At 41.7% G+C, this 19,630-nt stretch overlaps 1 long non-coding RNA gene across 2 annotated transcripts in view; it reads left to right on the top strand.

The window, feature by feature from the left end:
• LOC142388931 (uncharacterized) overlaps window positions 1–19,092 on the top strand; it is a 406,360-nt gene extending 387,268 nt beyond the window's left edge. The window contains exons 2-4 of one of the 2 annotated variants that reach the window (XR_012770351.1): window positions 15,864–16,021; window positions 17,540–17,604; window positions 18,510–19,092. This is a non-coding gene — a long non-coding RNA (uncharacterized LOC142388931). Of the gene's footprint in view, window positions 1–15,863; window positions 16,022–17,539; window positions 17,772–18,509 lie in introns of those variants that run through there. The other variant, XR_012770345.1, reaches the window with a different exon arrangement.
• Window positions 19,093–19,630: the final 538 nt, after the last annotated feature.

Raw genomic sequence — 19,630 nt, 5'->3', positions numbered from 1 at the left:
TCAAGAGTTGTTAAAAAAAAAAAAAAGGTGAAACAATGGATGTAACACCAACAATAACCATCAGTGCCAAACATCCTGAACATTCCAAAGATATTAAAAAGATATCTCAAAAATGGGAAAAACGAACAAAAAATAATTTCTCACCCTGGCCAAAAGGTGGCACTTTCAATGTAATTGCCTGTAAGATTATGGAACAAATGTTTAAAGCTTACATACCAAAGGACAGAAGCAAAAAGAGACAGGAAAAGAGAGAGCTTGAATTAAAAGTTTTACATTTCTTTGAAAATGCAGAGCTATATCCAACACTGCCAGGAGCAGTAAACATACAAGGAGATTCTGAAATAAAAAATCCTAAAATATCTCATGAACGTCCAGAACCACAAATAGCTGCATCAAGCAGTCATGGAGCTCCTGAGCCAGACGCCGTCTGTAATTCAGATCGGACAGCTCCCACAATATCAAAAATCACCAGAACTGGCACCACCAGTTCAAAAGGCATCTTCTGAAGAACATAAGAGTCCAACAGCGTCAGCACCGAGTTTGATAGAAATGACGCAGGGACAGTATGTGCCGTGGCAGATGCTCGACTCAGGGGGGCTGGTTGCTCGATTGCCGGACATTCACACAGGTGCAAGCAAATGGATAAGAGTGTTTGAACAAGAGACTGTGGATAAACTGTTGACTGTGGGACACATTAGCCGCTTTCGGACAGACCGTTCTAAGAAAGTAGTTATCAGAACTACCCTCCTCGAATTTCGTTCTGATAACTATCCTTCCCCAGCGGAACTGTTTCAGTCTGCATTCGCACATGAGTCGGGACCAGGTCGGGACTGATGCGCCGCGCGCAGCCGTCTGCTTCAGTGACGTGTTAGCCGTTAGCCGTTTAGCTACATTCAAACACAAAACAAAACGGTAAAAGTAAGGAGAGTAGAAAAAACACCACCAAGAAGCTAATATGGAGAGCGGGGAGGCCACCGTGTTTATGGTCTGCATGATGGTGATATTAATCCTGGACAATCACATCAGGCGTCTAATATCGATGCTGGTAAAGCTCACAGAGAGAGTCAGGAGACGATACTTTTTCATTTCATGAAGGAAGAAAGGAGAGCAGAGCGCTGCAGACAAAGGAGATCAGTGTAAGTTTAACTTATTAAACATATTATTAAACATATTATAAAACTTATTAAACTCCGAACACGGGAGAAAACGGCCCCGCGGATTAAAAGGTTATTAGAACTGCCAAAAGTTCCTAAAGTCCGAAAGCGGCTATTAAAGGATAAGACCGGTTTTTTGACATTGGGCCCTTGATTTCACATTATAACATGATGTTCTACTCACCCCTGCTTGTTGTTGGTCATTTGGAGCTGTTCCGAAGATATTCGCGAGGCGTCTGGCTGCTCTCTTGAGATATTCGGCCATGAAACGGTTTCCTATGGGCAACGTTATATAGGCACAAACTATGCTGTTTGTAATTTATTAATTACTGTACACTAGCACTGATAACGTGGAGGTGCGTCGCTTACTTAAAAAAATCCGGGTTACTGTAATTTTGAATTTTTGTCGTAAAGTGGGTGTTACTGACGTCCTCGTCGTGCTACTACCACAGACAGCCCACAGACCTGCTGTCTATTTATTCATTCGGCTAAAATTCAAAATTAGTAACCCGGATTTTTTTAAGTAAGCGACGCACCTCCACGTTATCAGTGCTAGTGTGGCCGCTGAACAGCCATCACAGGGGCAAGTCCATCGTCGACCCTGTCAAAGGTCAAGAAAAGGTGCACCTGGAGGACGAAGGTCCTCGGGGGCATGTTGGGCCTGTGGCGAGAGGGGACACTTTGTTTTATAGCTGTCCGAAAGCACCGAGAAACCCGAGTGTTCGGCAGGACCGTGGCCAGTCCCTGCGGGGCGGAGCAAGTGGCCCGGCAGGTCCAAGGCGTTCCTCTGGCAGAGGAATCCCAGTATTGGTTTACATTGACATATAGAGGTAAGAAGTACACTTACAGCGGACGTACTCAAAAGGGTTTAAAAACCGCCCTCAGGTGTGTCATCATTACAAAACAAAACAAAGTTTTTAAGTTAAATGTGTCACGACTACTAAGTTTCTAAAACTTGAATTTAAATAGGTCACTGTTACTAGGACACAACAAAACAAAGTTTCTGAATTTAAAATTTAAATGTGCCACTATTACGAAGTTCTAAAATTTGAACGGAACAAAGTTTCTAATTTAAATTTTAGCATTGATAGCCTAAATTAGAGTATCTATTTAGCCCATAGGGAACTACTGATATCTCTCCATCCCACTTGGAGGGAGTAACTAAAGCGCCATGTCCAAAATAAATAAATGTATTAATGAATAAAATTAAAATAAAACAAGTATGATCTTTTTCTTGGGAGGATTATGCAATAAAATTTGTCTCCTCTGGAAGGAAACATGAAAAATCCAAAGATCAAAGGTTGGAAGCACAACTGGAGAGGACAACCGAGGCTAAGTTAGCCTTTGAAAGTTTGAAACAAAATTAGAAAAAGTCATCCAAAACGGGCAACACTAGACTATGAGAAGCCATTAGTGCTGGGCGGTATACCGGTTCACACCGAATACCGGTTTATAATTTTGTTATGATATGAATTTTTAATATACCGCCATACCGGTGTATTTGATTACACAAGGGGGGGAACGCTGCGTCGCGCGACATTGTTTGAGACGGGACCCTTTCCAGTGTTGCGCTTCTAAACACGCATGTTTACTGTCTATTTTTAACGCTATTTAAAAAATACTCGTATTCGTTAAGCTGCATTTCCTTTCCCTGCTCTCCCTCCTCTCTGTCAGTCATGCGTCTCTCTCGCATAGCCTACTCACACACACACACAGTCCCTCCCCTCCGTGCACACCGCGTGTGTCTCCATCAGCGAGATCATCCCTGGGAAGCATGGAAGCTTGCTAGCTTCAGCGCCGCGTTAGATTAGCTCCCATTAAAAAGTCCTATAAAAATATTTTATATTTTGAATACAATGTTGTCCCGTCCCGACCCGACCCATAGCAAACAAGCGATTACGCCTTCTTTATAAAGTTAACTAGTCACAAGTTTGCCGTAAAAAAAAAATGTAGTTGGGTTGTCGAGGTCTAAACACTAGCAGCTGTGAATCAAATAAAGTAGTTTTTTTAAACTCTTACACTGAATGTTTGCTGCTTCAATCCAGATGAGTATTGAAAAATATTTTCCGCGATTGAAAGAGAGACGTGCGTGTTGAGGATGAGGACCAGCCTGAACCGGAGGTATCAGTCTGAAACAGCTGAACAGTCCGACCAGTGTAATTAGCTATGTTATTAATTTGTTTACAATGAAGATGTGAATATTAATACAATAAAGTTCTGTGTGACCAATTATTAACGAAGGAATTATTTTGAAGAATTTTTATTTTAATTTTTGATTCTGTTCTCAATCTGTAGAAAATGCTGTGAACACCTAATTATGCATGAAAAAAAAATACCGTGATATACCGTGAAACCGTGATACCATGAAAAAATACCGTGATATGTATATTTGGTCATACCGCCCAGCACTAGAAGCCATTGTTCATATGTCTCCAATGGACACCATAAGATTTCAGAACTAATAAATCAGAGTAGGTATGTTGTGACTCGGACAGGATGTTTGCAGGTTGTGCATCTTTTGACACATCCAGATGTGAGAATACAGCAGGGTACTACATCGGGATCTGCGGATGTCATTCCACGTGAGTTTGAAGGAGAACCACATGAGCGTGTGGCAGAAGCTGTGAGATACATTAAACTGAGACCTGACTTAGAAGCAACTCCGCTTGGGCAGGCTGATGTCACCTACTTTGTGCATGGTTCATGTTTCAGAGATCATTTGGGTAATCATGTAGGTTTTGCAGTTGTGAAACAGGAAGGCGGAAACTTTGTGACGGTGAAAGCTGGGAAGGGTGAACAGCCATGTTCGGCACAGTTGGCTGAACTGAAGGCATTAACGGAAACATGTCTACACGGGAAAGGTAAGGTTACAAATTTATACACAGATTCTGCATATGCTCATGATATTTGCTATTTGTTTGAAGCAGTTTTGAAGCAGAGAGGGTTCAGGAGGTCAGACGGAAGTCCAGGGCGACATGATGTCCAAATGAAGGAGCTGATTGCAGTCATGATGCTCCTCGCAAAGCTGGCAGTGATAAAAGTGTCAAATAATCGTAAAGGTAACGAAATGGTCAGTAAAGGTAATAACGCGGCTGATGAAGCAGCGAAATTAGCATCAAAGTGCCAGCTTGCTGTTTTGGCACCAATGGTGTCACTGGAGCCAGAGGTCGCACCATCACAAGGATATTGGTCATACATATTGGATAAATAGTCGTAAAGATTTTTGGTAAGAGAATTGATTCATCTGTTTGTCATTCCATCAGAGAGTAGCTCTAATGTTTCAGTGTTTGTTTAGGGAGTTGCAAGAGGCATTCTGCAGCAGCTGCGAATCAAGCAGCGCTGTGGGGCTGTTTATCATCCACAGAGTCAAGGGATGGTTGAGAGGATCAATGGAACCTGGAAAGTGAAATTGAATTGAATCTGTGCTTCAACTAAACTAAACTAGATGCTTTGCCGCTTGTACTAATGAGCTTTCGTATGCAGACTCATAGAGTCACGCACTAACACCGCATAAATGCTAACGGGTCGACCCATGCCGGCACCTCAGTTGACAGGTCCCTTTAAAGGGCCCCCACTTGAGCAGGTGCAAACAGAGTGGACAGTTTACATGAAGCAATTAACTGCAATCCACAGAACAATCTATCTACAGGAGGAGTCCAGAGACTCAGGTCTCGAACAGCTGGTTGAGAGGCCAGTGGTGCCAGGCGACCAGGTGCACATCAAGGTGTTCCGAAGGAAGTGGCTTGAGCCAAGACGAAAAGGGCCGTACACAATGGTGCGAGCAACGTCAACAGCAGTTCGAATGGAAGGTAGCAACACATGGTACCATTTGAATCACTGCACTAAGGTTCGGACTAAAGACACAACTCAGACCACATCTACAAAAAAAGCCCAGCAAAGACTCTTCCATATCCGACAGCTCAAGAAGTTCAGAGTAAGGTCCCATCTCCTGCTCCGTTTCTACACAGCCATCGTTGAAAGCATCCTCACCACATCCATCACAGTCTGATTCGGCAGTCTCGATACACTCTCCCGGAAGAAACTACAACGCATCATCAACAGAGCATCCAAAATCATCGGTTCACCCCTTCCATCCCTTGAATCACTCCACCACAAACGGACACTACGCAGGGCGCACAAGATCATTTCCGACATCACTCACCCGGTACACTACGCCTTCCAGCTACTGCCCTCTGGGAGGCGTTACAGGACAGTCACTTCTAGAACAACCCGCTTCAAAAACAGTTTCATTCCCATAGCAATAACTCTTCTGAACTCCAAACACTGAGGACTGTCTATCTTATGCTGTCGCTGAGGACTGTTGTTGATATGAATTATGTATGACCCTTATGTATTTATGTATTTATGTGTGACGTATGTATGTGTCTGTTTGTATGTATGTCATACTATATGTTCAATGTTATGTTGGAACCTGTACAAAGAGCTGTACTGTAAACAAATTCCACCAGCTTGGCTGTGTGGTCATTAAATTAAAGTAAATTAAATTAATTAATTAATTAATTTAAAAAAAATTAGTTAAGTCCGAGGGAAAGGATGAACAAAAGGAAGAGGTTAAGATTTCTGACACTTATGAGCATCCAGGTGTGGGTGTTGGCCGACAGCATGGGCTAAGGAGAACGAAGCCTGGAGATGTTGGACGGGATCCCGCAGACAGGAGAGGCTGGAAGGGTCCCGTGATGGAGCCACCCCGCAGGGAAGTAGCCAGCCTGGGTCGGATGAGTATGATGCAACAATACACACCCACTCAGACCATGCCACGCCACGAACTTTGCCAGCAATACACACTAGAGCTAGTCGTGAAGAGGAATCGGTTAAGCGTGAATTTAAGTACGTGGGAATAAAGGTTGGTGGAAGTGTGAGGAAGTGTGAGGAAGTGTGGATCATGGGTCCGGAGGAGGAGACGACCAAATCACCGCCTCTGGACGCGACGACAAAGGGGCAATCTGGTAAGATCATGTTGTCCTCGGGTCAGAAGAAGTTGTTCACAATGGTTGTAAGAATAGAAAGATTTCTCGTGAGAGTCTAGGGGGACTTGGTACCATTAGCACTACAGGACAGAATAATCATGTTAATCCAAGAACAGACGGAGTGTACATGCACAGGTAGAGTCTGGGAAACAGTGTAACTGTGGAAGATGGATTAAGGCAGCCCAGAATATGTGGTATAGATGGTAGAGATGCGCGGTTGGCGGTTGAATCCACGGAGCCCGCGGATGAACCGCGGATCGGGCGGATGACACTCCGAAAAGTCGTATTGTAATTAAATTCGGGCGGGTTGCGGTTGAAGCACTAAAAAAAAAACAAAAAAAAAAACAAACAAACATAATTTTCCAAAGGTAACGAACGAAAACATACATTACAAACAGTATAAAACAAAACCACGTTTTAGATTTCCTGCGTAGGTCTTCTCGTTTGTTTGTGTCCGTTACTAAGGCCATTCATGGCCTACAGTTAGCACATAGGACCCTAGTTCTACGTTGCTTGCTAGCAGTGTTGGGTGCGTTAAACCGTGTGGATTAAAGTGGAATAATTGGAAGAATCCTGTGATCAAGACAGCGTTTTAAGGTAGGCCATCTGGTTATTCATTTTGCCCGCCGTGGCATGTTGATTTGGGCTTAGACTATGTGCTTTGAAGTTGTTTTACATTCTCTGAAGTAGGTTGGGAACATTTGCGCTAAAGGATGGATTTATCGTGCTATGTAGACGGACTTTGTTGTCTAGATTCTTTAAAAAAATTCGTACACTCAAAACCGTGTGCCCGTGCTCATCATGTTTTACTTTTTTCTTGATGGAGTGTGAAATATAGCTGCAAATAGTATTTCAATTCAGACATGTCAAAACGACAGTGGAATGCACATTTTCAAGGTGATGGAAGGGTCGTGTGATGCTTGGAAATAGATCGGTTAATCCAAAATGTAGAACTATATAGTTATATTCTGTATTAATGTTTCACATACAAGTGGGGAGACGTAGGGTATGCTAACCTGTAACTAGTGATAGTGTGAATGCCTTGGAAGGAATTCAATCGCTTGTGACGGCTGTGTGTCTTAAAGGTGTTCAATTTAGCACTTGGGAGTGATTTTGACAGCACTATTATCCACTACATAGTAGTAGGCGGACTTATTGACCAGATATAATGAACTACGCTGTTTGAAAAAGCCGATACAAATAGCCAAGGCACCTTCAATAGACCTACACCTATCGGCGGATGGCGGGCAGGTTCGGTTTTGAAAATCGGTGAAAAAATGTTTGTGCAAATGGATAGCGGGCGGATATATATTTTTTTGCAGCGGTTGCGGATGGGAAAATACGTCATCCGCGCATCTCTAATAGATGGGCATGGTACACTACGAGAGAACTGACAGCGACAGAGTGTCTCATATGCGCAGACGCTCCAGGAGCATTGCCTGTTGTTGTTCCAGAGCCACACACCTTCAGGGACTGTGCAGTGGTCCAGCAACGGGAATGCAGAGAAGGTAGGTTCACATCGGGAGAGGATAAATGGTTATTGTTTCCTATGTGTGGTATTAAGTGCAGGTTGATGTTTGGGCCAAATAAATTACGGAATTGTTTTCAAAATAAGGGAGGGCCACAAATTGGAGTCTTCTTGTGCGGAATTTAATCATAGTACATCACAGGATGGGCCTCCCACTGATGATAGAGTAGATTACGATGGTGAGTTGGAATGCTTTTGGAACTCACGTAGGTAATACTACTGTTAAATGAAACCAATATTTATTAGGATTTATTTATTTGGACCAATAATGTGAAAATATAGAAATGATCATTTTAACGCTATATCTTTTTGGGGATAAGACACACCCAATAGCTGAGAGTTACTGGATGTGTGGAAATGATGTTTTGTTAAATGTGTTACCCAACAGGTGGATAGGTCTTTGGGCACTGGTGAGGAGGAACACATCAGTTGTGTTAGTGTATGACAAGGTAAACGAGAAGCGAGGTTTGGATGTGGAAAAAGGGAGAGTTAAAAGATCTAGTGATGACTACATCAGGGATAAGCACGTTTACTTGGATGCAATATGGCAGCCGAAAGCGGTTCCTTTCAAGTTCAAAGCACGCAGGGAGATTGCAGCTGGATTTGAGTCTATTTTGCCGTGGATCACGATTAACAAAAATGTGGAGTGGATTAATTACATATACTACAACCAACAGAGAATTCTTAACTACACGAGTATGATGGCTTGGTAGAACAGACAAGTTTTAGAATGGATATTAGAAGGGAAGAGTGGTGTTTGCCAGTTGGTTGGGGAAAATGTTGTACATTTATACCCGGGAACACTGCAGCTGGTGGGACGTTTACAATGGCCGTGAAGAAGTTCGGAGAACTGGAAGAGGAGCTGACGTGTGATGCTGGTGGAGGTGAACGGTGGTGGACTGGTCTGTTTGGGATTTTGGGAGAAGGGGGAGCGATGACAGTTAAAGCGGGAATAGCAATATTGTTGATAGTGATAAAGGTCTCCCTATTGGTGTGTTGCATTATACCCATTCTGAGAAGGTGTTTGCTGCAAGTGATGTTCAAACGAACAGTGGGAGGAATCTGGAGGCAGATGACCATGCGAGTCCAGGGACCAACGCATGGCAGAGCGGGCCAACGAATGAAGGTTATCAACGGACGGTTCACAAGATTCTTTCCTCAAGGGTGGAACCAAATTTAGTCTGATAGGGAGAAGAGATGCTGAAGATCTCTTTGATTGGGAGTGACGTACTGGCGACCTCTCCTCCCAGAGTTAGCTTAGCAGTTCCAGACCCAGCCGGACGGATGTTCGGCCAGAAGCAGACGACACCAGAGTACGGGAGATGGGACGGGACTGGAAGAGCGGCATTACATTGCTTTTTATTACTATGATTGTGTGATAATCCATAATTTTATGTATTGTACGTGGTACAAAACTGTGATTAATTGATTTGATGGTGGTGTATTCAGTCTATGTGTATTATCAATCAGAACTGATCACTAATATGTCCATTGCCAGTTGTGTTAGTCAACTGTTCGGAGTGCGACCTTTGGTAAAGTGGTCGGTCGCCAAGTGGGGTGGGGTCGTAGGTGAGTTTTCCCAAGATAAGAACATGAGTTACGAAAGTAGCAGCCGGTGGGTTTTTCGCTCCTATGTACTGCGAACAGTGGACAAGTGTGATGGCAATGTTTAAAGGGATAATCCGGAGTAAAATGCACTTTAGGTCAATTTACGGGATGTTGGGAGTACATACGTTGAGTTGACATCAAAATCATTTAATTCTGATGTGTTTTGAGAATTTTGATTTGACCGTTTTCAGCCAAAAGACGTTAGCCTGGAGGAGAGTGGGGCATATGGTATCGCCGCTACAAAACGCTATTTTTACACCTCTTCTACAGCTCCAAACAACATAACACTTATGTGGTAGTGAGTAGAGGGTCCCTAAATCCAAACAGAAGTGTCCCGAGGTCTTCATGTGGTTGGATAGAGAGTCCAGAATGAATTTAAACCAGCCAGTCTCTTTCCGGAAATGCTCCTGCTGCAGCTGGCATCTTCAGCGTAAAGTCCGTATAGTAGAGCCGACTGTGGAGTAACACGCTCTGGAAATTCACAATTTCGTTGCCGTTTTTTTTTTACAAACATAGTCCAGTATTTCTTTCGAAAGTGAAATGAAGTTGTATGCAACAGCAAAGCCTAGCTTACTAACAGGTTGGAATTTCATAAAATGTCACGTGACCTTACGTCTCGCGTGACCTAGCCTCCTGTTTACGGAAGACGTCTTTTGCGTGACTGGAGTGACCATCACAGAAGAAGGAGAGGTGTGTGAGCAGATTGTTGAACAAACAGCGGAGCAAACTTTTGGAGTTATGGTGCGTGTTCGTTCCTATCCTGGCTTTCGAAAGAAATACTGGACTATGTTTGTAAAAAAAAAAACGGCTACGAAATTGTGAATTTCCAGAGCGTGTTACTCCACACTCGGCTCTCTACTATACGGACTTTACGCTGAAGATGCCAGCTGCAGCAGGAGCATTTCCGGAAAGAGACTGGCTGGTTTTAAATTCATTCTGGACTCTCTATCCGACCACATGAAGACCTCGGGACACTTCGGTTTGGCTTTAGGGACCCTCTACTCACTACCATGTAAGTGTTATGTTGTTTGGAGCTGTAGAAGAGGTGTAAAAATAGCGTTTTGTAGCAGCGATACCATATGCCCCACTCTCCTCCAGGCTAACGTCTTTTGGCTGAAAACGGTCAAATCAAAATTCTCAAAACACATCAGAATTAAATGATTTTGATGTCAACTCAACGTATGTACTCCCAACATCCCGTAAATTGACCTAAAGCGCATTTTACTCCGGATTATCCCTTTAAATTTGTGTTATTGTTGAATTCATTTAATCATTGGATGTGATTCGGGTGCGTATATATATTCGGTTTAATTTATTTGCAAATGTTCCCTTCGTTTGAGATTGTAGAATTATTAGAATAATTTAGTGTTGATTATGTTAACTAATTCTTAATTAACTATGTGGGATGATTTTCTTTCATTTTTAGATTATTTCTTTATTAAATCACTGATAAGTGATTTCAGGGGGGACTATATGGGAGAATAATGTCATGACATTCTCTTGACATGTCAGAATTACATCGTGTGCCTTGTTGACTGGTTCATATGAAGATTGTTGATAGTTAGAATGAGATTGTTTATGGTTACGGCGAAAGCTAGGCGCCTCCAGAGAGGGCCACGTACGCTTGTTATGATAAGACGGTATAAGAAGGTGTCGCGAAGCAAACTCTGCGGACATTTTGTAACATTCTGTATGCACATTTGCTGTGACGGTTTGTTCCAATAAACTCCCCAATGGACGGCTGACGCGTCGGTCAGCTTTAGCTTTAGCTTTGTTGTGTTAATCTACTTCAAACCTTGTTGTCGCTACAATTAGCATTGCACCTGCTAACGTTACCTTGTGAACAGGACCATTTGTTTACAACTAAGCTGGCGAAAAATCAATACATAGAGCGGTGGACAACGTTAATCCCTTCAGACCTGCATTTTTTTGGCTGAAAAAAAAATTTTTTTTCAAACTGATTCTGACTCCTCTCCAACATAAAAACAAAGTGCAAAAAACACATTTTTGATATCTCATGTTTTTTAATAGTATTTTTTCATGTCCATTCCAATGGACGCCACGACAAAATGGGCGTAAAATGTCATAAAAACAAGGAAAATAATGCTGAGTTTTTCCACATGGTAACCAATATGGTATGACCTAAACATCTGGAACTGGATGTTTGCATGGTTTTGAGTCTGTGTACAGTTTTTAACATGCACATTAACTTTATGGTGTATCATAGAGTTGGTAGGGAACAGTAGTGAGGTCATCACCAGTAAAACCTGGAGCCTGCAAGAAGATACAGAAATAAAGCAATCTGAACATGCACATGATCACAATAGATGTGTGACTGCAGATAAGATTACCTGAAAAATCTGTTTTTCCCATAGTAAACTGTATGAAAATTAAAAACTTACAGATACGTTGTATCTTTACATACTGACACTAAACATTTTAGTGTTAGCTGAACCCGCCCAACTCCTGATGTCCATTGCAATGGACATCAGACTTTGAAAAAAATCCTATGAATTAATGATATGATATATATTCAAAATAACTTCAAATATTATCACTTGTAACTGTTACAATTATACTGAGAACAAATTTATTTGGCCAGCATGAACATAAATTGATATTTTTGATTGAAAATGGACACTTACTCTTCCCTCTCTGCAATCGCTCAGCCATGCTTGTCTTGTCTGATGTCTACCACTCTCTCAGAGCTTGCTCAATGTCATGAAATGATTTTGATTGGATAATCAGGATCCAATCAGTGACATGCACTGCTGGTATCATTAAATTACAGAGTATTTATTGGTTTAGAGACAGAAATATGTCATGTCCATTCCAATGGACGCAGGGTCTGAAGGGGTTAATATAACACATACGATGTTACGACGTGTTTATGTGTGTAGTCGTAAAGGTAGAGAGTTTTTTGTGAGCTGGGAAGCGGGGGTTAGCGGCGGATGCTAACTGCTACCGTTAGCCGAAGTTAGCATCGCGCTGCAGACACAGCTAGGGTTGCCAACTCCTTAAAAAAAAAAAAAAAGGGACACCTCATTGGCAGGAACGGCCGACCCGATTGCCTTCACCCTTCCTGGCGTGGCTATTTTTTTTGTAAGTGAAATTATTTTTTAACTATTTCAGGGTCTCCGCGGATCCTTAAAAAGTATTAAAAAGTCTTAAATAAAAAATACTTTTTTTAAGGTCTTAAAATGTCTTAAATTTCGCCGATTTTCGAAGAGTGGCATTAAATTTCATCTGGGCGAAATGAAAGAAAGATATGTCTGGAGAGACGATTTTCTATCGCTCCGTGCACAATAATGGCGACTGCTGACGTTTTGTGTGTGCGCCAGTACTTCCGGTGAAAACTTCCGGTGATTTGACAGCTAGCGCGTCAGGTTAGGGCCAGTGGCCGTAAACAAAGGTTAACTTATAGCCGAGAAGAAAGATGAAAATATAACGTAGCTAAAAAGACTAGCTTTCTTCAGTAGCCTAATGCTTACCGATTTAGCAAGTCTAGCAGCCTAGTTGCCAATGCTGGCCGCAGTAACGTTACCAAACATACCCGACGTCAAGGAGTTAGCTGAGCAGGGGGAAGATTATGGGGCTGGCAGAGTTAACTTCATAATGGGTGAGTGCAGGTTTCATTCACTTGTTTTCATTCTTTCACAGGATTGATTCACTTCATTGGTTTATCCGATTGCTGGCCGCCGAGCCATTATGTGTGTGGGTTTGTGTAGGTTACTGATAGTCAGGTTGTGTGATGTGTGGGTGAGTGTGTATTTTTTCTATGGGTACGTGCCATTGACTGTATGAGCGGTCTGTGCTCGTTTTTATTTATTTGATTAGATTGGAGATACTTTATTAATCCCGAAGGAGATTAAATTTTGTTGTGTGGTTTATGCAATGCAAAGTCACTGTCCATAGTCTGTGCTTCACGTGAGTTGTCCAAAGTTCTGGTTTAAGTTAACTTGGGTAGTAAAATTGTTTTGCTAGTTGTAAAAGCACAGTAGACATAACTCGAATATTAGGTTCAATTATGGATTTATTTTGCTCAGAGCCTCAGACAAACAGACAGACAAACGGCAGCGAAAACACACTCCTTCGCAGAGACAATTGGGCATGATTGTCCTGTAGTGTGTGGTGTTCCCTTGTGCGTTCAAATCTTATGCGATCATGTTGACACACTGATTCAGTATCACTGAAGCACACATTTCACACTGGACTTTTTTTCAACACCGAACAGCCTAGAGTGTAGTTTTTATATATATTTTTGCCGTGGTAATGGTCTTAATTTTTATTCTTAGAGGTCTTAAAAAGGTCTTAAAAGTCATTAAATTTTTTGATAAAAAATGTGCAGATGCCCTGTATTTAATTCGAACCTGAATTGAATTAAATGCATATTTTTGAGTGATATAAACACATGGAAAACAAATGTTTAACCAGAAATGTACTTTATTACAAAATAACAAAATAAACTGAATAAGATAAATATCTTTCTTAAACAGAAATCTGTCTGAAACTTAAAACTGTATAAATAAATATAAAACAATAGATAGACAATAACAAAAGTGCAAACAGACTTGTTAACTTGTAAACATATTTAAAAATAGAACTTATGAACTTAATGCGCAACTCAACGCTTCTTTTTCCATCTGTACTTCCTCTGAGCTCTTGCTGCAGCAAGGAGCTGTTTGTCTTTGAGTGCTGCAGAGTAAAACTCTGAGCAAGACATTTAAAAATTGAGGCTCACAATGAGCTCACCTTTGATTAATTCAGTGGAACATTTGTTCCGCACATCCGTCCACTTGTTCTTCATAAAAGAGAAAATCCTCTCCACAAACCCAGTGGAAGATGGGATGCTGAGGAGGAGTACTGTCCGAGAACTCTAACGCAGCAGTGCCGGCGTCTGTGCCACTGTCACGGTCAGCCATGCTGCTTTGTTGTCTTCCGCCATCTTCGCAGCTAGGCAACCTCGACCAATGAGATGAGCGGGATTCCGTATTGTCGTACTCCTTTATGAATGTGCTGTCAGCTCATTGGTCACAGAGCAGGAGAGGGCGGGGGAGCAAGTTTACCTTACATTTTCATATAAAGCGCCGTGTTATTCATTTATTCCACTGACATTTGATGGACTATTTTTGATTCTCACAATAATACGGGACAAAGTGCGTCCTTTTTCAGCTCAATACGGGACCCGTACATTTGTTTCTAAATACGGGATGATTCCGTTTTTCAAGGGACGGTTGGCAACCCTAGACACAGCCATCAGGTGGGGGTTCGCACTTCAGTGAAGTTAGTTTTAAGTTGGATATTCACTCAAACATTTAAAGTGCACCCGTGTTGCAGACTTGACAGTAAACACACAGAGAGGAGTTATTGTTAGAGTTATTGAAAATTATGAACAGATGTAAAAACAAGAGGTGTATCTCATGCAGCCAGTGTAGTTACATCATCCCAAACTGTAGTGATGCTGGGTCAATACTGTGTTGCTCAATACTGACACTTCCTGGATCTTAAAAATCATTACAGACAACCCAGTAACAGACTCAACTGACATACTGGTTTAATGACCTGGCATCGGCTATACAATAATATAATTTAAGCTATTGTATTTTATATCGTACTATTTCATATCTTAATTAAAGTTTAAATATCTTTGATATATTTAAGGTCATAACATGTAAAAGTCAAAATGAAGATGAGTGAGTACTTGTCCTTGAGGCAGGGAGGGGATTTTATTTTTTTAAATAAATTTTTATTCAAGATTGAGTAAAAATAATATGAATTAATTATCAATAAAGTGACCACGAAGATGTTTTAAAATGTCTCTATATGCCTTCCTGTGTCAGGGGTAATAACTTTCTACAATGAATTTGAAATTCCAGTTTCAAAACTCTTAAATTTGATAAAAATGTTGGAGATGAGCATGTTTCTTTGTTTTGTTCTACTTAATCTCTGGAATAAGCTCCCCGTCCAGCAGCGTCTTATTTCTGACCTGGGCCTCTTCAAATCTAGGCTAAAAACCTACTCATTTAGGATTGCTTTTAATTTCCAGTAGTATGATGACACTTTTATCTTATTTGATTTTGTTTTATTTTATTGCTTTCGCTGTTCTTTTATTGTTTTTACTTCTTCTTCTCTTTATTTATTACCTGCTGTAAAGCACTTTGGTACACCGTTAGGATTGTCTGTAAAGGGCTGTAGAAATAAAGTACATTTACATTTACTAACCTCTAGGTGTCGAGCTGCCCAACTACCCTGCTCCATTGGAAAAGCTGCAGCCCATTCAGGACACAGCTATCCCAGACGATGCATGTGAGCACTGATGACAACTTAAAGCACGGTAATGTGTTGCATTGACAACATGATGGTTACAGGCTGATTTGGATGTGTTTCAGCCTCTGGAAATGAAAACAGTCGAGTGGCTTCTTTCTATCAGGTCAGATAACATTTGAACTTTAAAAAGAAAAACTATGTTTGATTTAATGACAAACACTGAAGCTGATTACAAAAACAATGTGAAACAGCTAGCTAGCCTAGCTATTCAGATTGGAGGTAACCATTGTAACCAACAAATGTGCTCATTTATTTCAGTGTTCCAGAAGAAGGTCTTGGGTTTACCGGTCGACCTCCGGAATCAGTACAAGATGGCACAGCCTACCTCTCCAGTCTGCATTGAGAGGATGGACTCAATGGAGGATTTCGAGAAAGAGGAGCAACGGCTGTGAGACAAAGAAGCCTTTGATACCCTGGTAGGTTTTACAAGTCTGAAGTCGTGTTGTTCCGATACCAACATTTCGACTTTATCAAGTTGGTAACCTCGGAGTGTTGATAGACTCAGATCTGACTTTCAGCAGCCACATCAAAGCTGTCACCAAGGCAGCTTTTTACCACCTCAGAAACATCAACAGAATTAAAGGTTTCCTCTCCCAAACAGACCAGGAGAAACTCATCCATGCATTCATCTCCAGCAGACTCCATTACTGTAATGCTCTTTTAACTGGACTTCCCAAAAAGAGCATTAAACATCTGCAGCTCATCCAGAACGCTGCTGCTGGAGTTTTAACCCGGACTAAGAGATCTGAACACATCACAGCAGCTTTAAAATCGTTACTCTGGCTTCCAGTCAGTCACAGAATAGATTTTAAAAGCCTGCTGATGGTTTACAATCTGTGATCTCCATCCATCCATTATCTTCCGCTGGTCCGGGGATCGGGTCGCGGGGGCAGCAGCTTGAGCAAAGAGACCCAGACGTCCCTGTCCCCGGCCACTTCCTCCAGCTCTTCTGGGGGGACCCCGAGGCGTTCCCAGGCCAGCCGAGAAACATAGTCTCTCCAACGTGTCCTGGGTCTTCCCCCGGGCCTCCTCCCAGTGGGACGGGCCCGGAACACCTCACCGGGGAGGCGTCCAGGAGGCATTCTCACAAGATGCCCGAGCCACCTCATCTGACTCCTCTCGATGCGGAGGAGCAGCGGTTCTACTCCGAGCCCCTCCCGGATGACCGAGCTTCTCACCCTATCTCTAAGGGAGAGCCCAGACACCCTGCGGAGGAAACTCATTTCGGCCGCTTGTATTCGTGATCTCGTTCTTTCGGTCACTACCCACAGCTCGTGACCATAGGTGAGGGTAGGAACATAGATTGACCGGTAAATCGAGAGCTTCGCCTTCTGGCTCAGCTCCTTCTTCACCACGACGGGCCGGTGCAGAGCCCGCATCACTGCAGACGCCGCACCGATCCGTCTGTCAATCTCCTGCTCCATTCGTCCCTCACTCGTGAACAAGACCCCGAGATACTTGAACTCCTCCACTTGGGGAAGGATCTCATTCCCGATCTGTGATGTGTTCAGAGAATATAAAGCCAGCAGAGCTCTTAGATCCAAGGACTCAGGCCAGCTGGTCCAGTCCAGAGTCCAGACTAAACATGGAGAAGCAGCATTTAGCTGTTATGCTGCAAACAAGTGGAACAAACTGCCAGTGGAGATTAAACTTTCACCAAATGGAGACATTTTTAAATCCAGGTTAAAGACATTTCTGTTCTCATGTGTCTATGCATGAAATATCTTTGAACTTATCTAGACTGTTGCCTGTTTTTAAATTCATTTAAATTATTTTATGTGTTTCTCTTTGTTATTTTATGTATTTTTAATGCTTCTTCCACTCCCTGCTGCAACGCTTTTATTTTATGTAAAGCACTTTGAACTGTTTTGTACATGAAATGTGCTATATAAATACACTTGACTTTGATTTTTATCATGTTCTTATTTCAACAGGTGAAGAAAATGGCCAAAATTGGTGGGAAGAGCACCAAGGACTGTGTCCACAAAGTTCTTGACGGGTATGTTTCCACATAAAGTATATGTTTAATGTTTGTGTTGTAGGGGCCTTTTCAATGTTTGAACTTCTTTTCCTGGCTGTGGACCAGCCTGCATGTTTTCATTAGCAGCAGGGATGTCCCGATCAGGTTTTTTTTGCCTCAAAGTCATTTGATTTTGAGTGTCTGCCGATCCAATACTTCTGCAGGACATTAAAAAAATCAAGAACGGCAAAGAAACAGATCCAGGATGTCCCTGATTCTTTATTTTATTCACTTATTTTATCATTTAACACTTATAAACGGAGCACTTCTGTGAGGCAGCGTGGACAACAAAAGTAATCAAGTCATAAACAAATTCTTCACCTTGTAGTTTAGTGCAACAATGTCTAATATAAAAACCAGCAGCAGCTCAGCTTGAAATAAAAAACTTTATTTTTCTTTAGACTAGGGATGTCGAAATTTAAAATTTTGTTGCTCAGCTAGCTGATAGTGTTGTTTTACACGTGCATATGACACTGTAGCTGCTGTCCTCAGTGTTGTATTATATTGTTTTATTAATGATAGATAAAGGGAATGTGTGTTATTCCATAAACCATTTATCTGTGTAAAAAGTTCAGACTTATTTTTTATTTTCATTCGGTGAATCTGGTCAGTTAGATTTTTACTCCAGTTTTCACACTTTTGTTTGTATTTTAATTGTTCTTATATAATCACTCAGGACTAACCCTATTGTTGTAGGACAGACCCAAGAGGTGTCATTTTCAGGGCTGGGCAACGATTAAACTTTTTAATCTAATTAATCACATGATTTCCCTGATTAATCACGATTATAAATGAATCCAAAAGGAGTGTATAGCTTTTAGCATTTAGCTTTATTTGAAATGTGCTGCCATTAGAATGAAAGTGCCATAACATTATCTATTCAGATATCCATATATAGATGGATGGATCCTAAAACCAACAACAATAGATACGAAAAATCCTGTCGGTCCAACATGGTCATCTTTGGCTCTTCCATCCTCCTTCCCTGCAGACCAGAAACAGGTGTGAGTATCAGGTGATGAGTGAAGAACACAACAGAAATATGAATAATAACGATAATAAGACTTACCTTTTGATTCTAAAAGCTGAACAGCTTAACTCTACAGCTTGTTGTTCAGCTTTTAGATAACCATGTCTGTCCTCATCAGATACAGAAGCTGTTTAACTTCCACATTTTCATCCTTTCCATCTGTCACATCCTCTGGATTCAGATGATGAGGGCCTCTGCCTCTGACTGCCACCCAATCCACAAAGAGAACATTTATCAACACTTCACATGCAGTTACTCTGATGACCGCCCTTCAAAAGTTATTAGAAAGTTTGTTTTAAAGAAAACAGACTCGTAACATATGGAAATGTGGATTTTATTCTATAATGTGGCTTAGATATTTATAGAAGTCCTTAATATGCAACATGTGATTGTAACCATGTTTTTCAATCGTGCCAACTTATTAAAAAGGGCATAAGATGTCTCCTTTAAAGAGTCCGGGTGTGTTAGAGCGCCACCTGCTGCTCATGCTGCTGCTCGGGCAGGTTTTAACCTCATTTCTCCATCAGAGTTGCAGTCGGAGACAGTTAATGATGTTGTTCTGGTTGCTTCTAAATGTATGGAGTTTATTATGTGTCAATAAGCAAGCGTACGAAGCAGCTCTGGCCACAGCAGCTACTCTGCTTCTGATTGGTTCTAAAAACGTCAACAACGGCACGAAGGAATACGATCTCTGGAGAATGGCAAAATGCAGTCCGAGGTAAGGACATGTCTATAGTTTACGATTAAGTTCATTTCAACAATATTTTAACAGTTGTAACTATTCTAAAAACGCCGTTGTTGACGTTTTTAGAGCCAATCAGAAGCAGAGTAGCTGCTGTGGCCAGAGCTGCTTCGTACGCTTGCTTAGCTGTCTGTCAAACACAAATAAGCCAATAGGAATGCCCCCGTCGAAAGCGCACCCACCAGGCACGTTTGTGTCAAAACCGCAAACAAAAAGTCAGGGAGCGCAACCGA

The sequence above is a fragment of the Odontesthes bonariensis genome, chromosome 2 (genome assembly GCF_027942865.1).
Source record: "Odontesthes bonariensis isolate fOdoBon6 chromosome 2, fOdoBon6.hap1, whole genome shotgun sequence".
In the NCBI taxonomy this organism is placed as follows: Eukaryota; Metazoa; Chordata; class Actinopteri; order Atheriniformes; family Atherinopsidae; genus Odontesthes; species Odontesthes bonariensis.
The sequence above is the reverse complement of the archived record's forward strand: the minus strand, read 5'-3'. Positions and strand labels throughout refer to the sequence as shown.